The following is a 4,233-nucleotide window of genomic DNA, read 5'->3' on the forward strand; positions in this document are numbered from 1 at the left end:
TGTGGAACATCCATACCATGGAATGCTACTCAGCAATGAAAAAAAAATGAACTACTGATACATGAAACAATCTGGATGAATCTCAAGAGAATTACACTGAGTGATAAGACCACCGTCAAAGGCGTGTATCTGTAGGATTCTATTTACATAACAATTTTCAAATGATCAGATTAGTGGTTGTCAAGGTTTAAGGAGGGGATAGGAGATAGACAGACGTGGATGTTGCCAAGAATAGAAAGTAAGTGAGATCCTTGTGGTGATAGAAGTTTTCTGTATCTTAACTGTATCTTGGTTTCAAAATATTGTACAATAGTATTACAAGCTTACCAATGGGGATAGTGAGTGAAAGGTACACAGGATCTCTGTTTCATTTCTTAAAACTGCATGTGAATCTATAATTATTTCAAAATAAAACAATTATATGAAAAAGTTATGTGATAAGAGTCAAGATGAATATTCTAAAACAATTATATGAAAAAGTTATGTGATAAGAGTCAAGATGAATATTCTAAAACTCACACACAGTTAGAGTTTGAGTCTATCCCCAACTCAGAATGCTTTAAAGCTCCCTTTGCCAATAGGAAAAAGTCCAGACCATTATGGTTAGGCAGATAACCTACTGAGAAAAATTGTTATTAGTTTTTGTTCTTCAGAATAGGGTTCAGTAAACAGGAATGATTTATAATTCCCTGGCTTCCTTGGTCTCTTGAGTTCTGAAGATCTGGGTTTTTCTTGATTCTCGAGGTAGTAATTAACAGCTGTAACTGATTGTTTGAGGCAGCTCAGTTCACCAAAGTATTCACCTAGAAGGTTCTGTTTTTTCCAGTAATTGCTACCTGCTGGTAATGGCCAAATCTTTTTCTCCATTGGATGGAGAGGAACTTTAGTTATATATCCATATGATCCAATCATTTTCCAGTCATATTAGTTATTGAAACGGTGGGATTTTCAGTTCCTTAGGGTACTATTTCCTCTTTCAAGTCCAGTTTGCTACCCTCTAGGAGAAGGGACATAGGAGGAGACCTGCCAAAGCTTCAGAGAGGCCCTGGCAGAGGCTGAGTGGGGATTATGTAGGGAGGGGCTGATTTCTTTCTTTCATTCCCATGGAGTCCCTGTATGATGAAAAAGGTTAACCTGCTAACTTCAGTGTTACAGGTTCAAATTCTGCAGAGGTATCTTGGAATAAAGCCCTGGCAATCCATTTCAGAAAAATCAGTTCTTGACATCTCTATGGATCTAGTCACTAAACACATGAAAAGATCTTCAGTGTCATTAGCAAAACAAAACCACGATGACATACCATTTTACACTGACTAGGATTGTTAATGGATAATGAATAAAAAAGACTGCAGAAGAATCTATGCATTTGAATTTATGGTGTTGGAGAAGAATAGTAAAAGTATCATGGACTGCTAAAAGAACAAATTTGCCTTGGAGGAAGTTCAGCCAGACTGCTCCTTAGAATGGCGAGACTTAGTCTCTCATACTTTGGACATGTTATGAAGAGGGACTAGGACATCATGCTTGGTAAAGTGCAGGGTCCTAATAAGATAGATTGCCATAGTGGCAGCAACAATGGATTCAAATGTAGCAACAGTTGTGAGGATGGCACAGGACCAGGGAGTTTTTCGTTCTGTTGTGCACAGAATCGCTATGATTTGGAACAGACTCAATGGCAGCTAACAATAACAGCAAAGATAGCTAAGATGAAAAGACAGAAAATAACAAATGTTGGTGAGGATGACAGGAAATTGGAACACTTAATCTACTACTGGTGGGAATGCAAAATGGTAAGCCCATGTGGAAAACAATGTACGACTACCATTGTTGTTATCGATGTTGAACCATTTCAGGAGATACCATATGATCAAGAGCCAATGATACTGAAGAAGGAAGTCCAAGGTGCACTGAAGGAATTGGCAATAAACAAGGCTCCAAGGAATTGATGGAATACAAATTGAAATCTTTAAACAAATTGATGCTGCACTGGAGGCACTCACTCATCTATAGCAAGAAATTTGAAAGACAGTTACCTTGCTAACTAATTAGAAGAGATCCATATTTGTTCCAAAGAGAGGTGATCCAGCGGAATGTGGAAATCACTGGACAATATCATGAATATTGCATTCAAGTAAAATTTTGCTAAAGATAATTTTAAAACAGCTTTAACAGTACACTGACAAGGAACTGCCAGAGGTTCAAGCCGGATTCAGATAAGGACATAGAAAAAGGGATATCATTGCTGATGCCAGATGGATCTTGGTTGAAAACAGAGAATATCAGAAAGATGTTTACCTCTGCTTTATTGACTACACAAAGGCTTTTCATTGTGTGGATCGTGACAAGCTATGGGCAACAATGTAGAAAATGAGTATTCTGGAACACTTAATTGTGCTTAATTGAGGAACCTGTGCATAGACCAAGAGGCAATTGTTCAAACAGAGCAAGGGAACACCAAATGGTTTAAAATTAGGAAAGGTATGCACCAGGGTTGTATTCTTTCACCATATTTATTCAATCTGTATGCTGAACAAATAATCCGAGAAGCTGGATTATATGAAAAAAAGTGTAGCATCAGGGTTGGAGGAAGACTCATTAACAAATATGCAGACGATACAACCTTGCTTGCTGAAAATGAAGAGGACTTAAAATATTTGCTGTTGAAGATCAAAGAGCACAGCCTTCAATATGGTTGCACGTCAGTGTAAAGGAAACAAAAATCCTTACCACTGGACCAATAAACAACATTCATATGAATGGAAAACAGACTGACATTGTCAAAGACTTCATTTTGCTTGGATCCACAATTAATACTCATGGAAGCAGCAGTCAAGAAATCAAAGGATGTATTGCGTTAGGCAAATCTGTTGCACAAGACCTCTTTGAAGTGTTTAAAAGCAAAGACGTCAATTTGAGGACTAAGGTGTGCCTAACCCAAGCCATGGCATTTTCAATAACCTCACAGGCATGTGAAAGCTGGACAGTGAATAAAGAAGACCTTCAAATGAAATGCAGAAGGGTCACTTGTGATACAATAGTGAATGATTGTTATCAGGACTGATTGTGAGGGTTGGAAATGTAAAGGTAGACGTTTGGTAGCAAGGAAGGGAGTTGTTAACTCTCCAGTCTAGGAGCAGAGGTCTTTGGGACCATCAATGGAGAAGAACGGGACCCTACCCAGAGAAGCAGCGAGGCCCAAGATGGAGGCAGAGACGATGATGTGGAGTGATGAAGCAACTGGGGACTTTGGATCCAGAGAGGGAGAGGGACTGGGTCCTGAAGAATGGGGTGGGGTGGGGGTGGGAAGTGTAGGGGGAAGGTTTATAGGGTATACACTTTGGTTGGTTGATGATGCATGGAGGGGATTGGAACCATGGCAATGAAACGATATATGATGGACTGAATGTAAAACTAAAGTTCTCTCATGTAAAAATCATATAATCACAATAAAACATGAAAAAAATAAAAAAAGAAGACCTTCGAAGAATTGATACATTTGAGTTATGGTGTTGAAGGAGAATATTAAAAGTACCATGGACCCCCTAAAGAACAAACAAATCCATGTTGGAAGAAGTATAGCCAGAGTGCCCCTTAGAAATCAGGATGCCCTTTAGAAATCAGATTTTGTCTCTCATACGTCAAACATATTATCAGGAGGGACCAGTCCCTGGAGAAGAACACATCATGCTTGGTAAAATGGAGGGTTGGAGAAAAAAAGGAAGACCCCCAAATAGATGGATTGGCACAGGGGCAGCACAGTAGGCTCAAAGGTAGTAATGATTGTGAGGTTGACGCAGGACGAGGCAATGTTTCTTTCTGTTGTGCATAAGGTCACTATAAGTTGGTACCTATTGACAATAACAACAACATTGTTGTTATTGTTAAGTGCTGTCAAGTTGGTATCGACTCATGGAGACCCAGTATAGGGTTTCTGAGGCTGTAAATCTTTGCAGGAGCAGAAACCTTCATCTTTCTTTTGCATAGTGGCTGATGAGCTCAAATTGCTGACCTTGTGGCTAGCAGTCCAATGCTTGTCCTACAGGGTCACAGTGATCCCAGAACTACCATATAACCCAGCAATTCTATTTATAGGGATATACCCAAGACATGTGAAAGCAGACACACATTGCAACACTATGCACAATAGCCAATAGGTTGGAAGCAAACTAACTGCCCGTCAATAGATGTGGATCAACAATATGTGGTACATACATACAATAGAATACTGCTCAC

Source organism: Chrysochloris asiatica, unplaced genomic scaffold (assembly GCF_000296735.1).
Source record: "Chrysochloris asiatica unplaced genomic scaffold, ChrAsi1.0 scaffold00004, whole genome shotgun sequence".
Lineage (NCBI taxonomy): Eukaryota > Metazoa > Chordata > Mammalia > Afrosoricida > Chrysochloridae > Chrysochloris > Chrysochloris asiatica.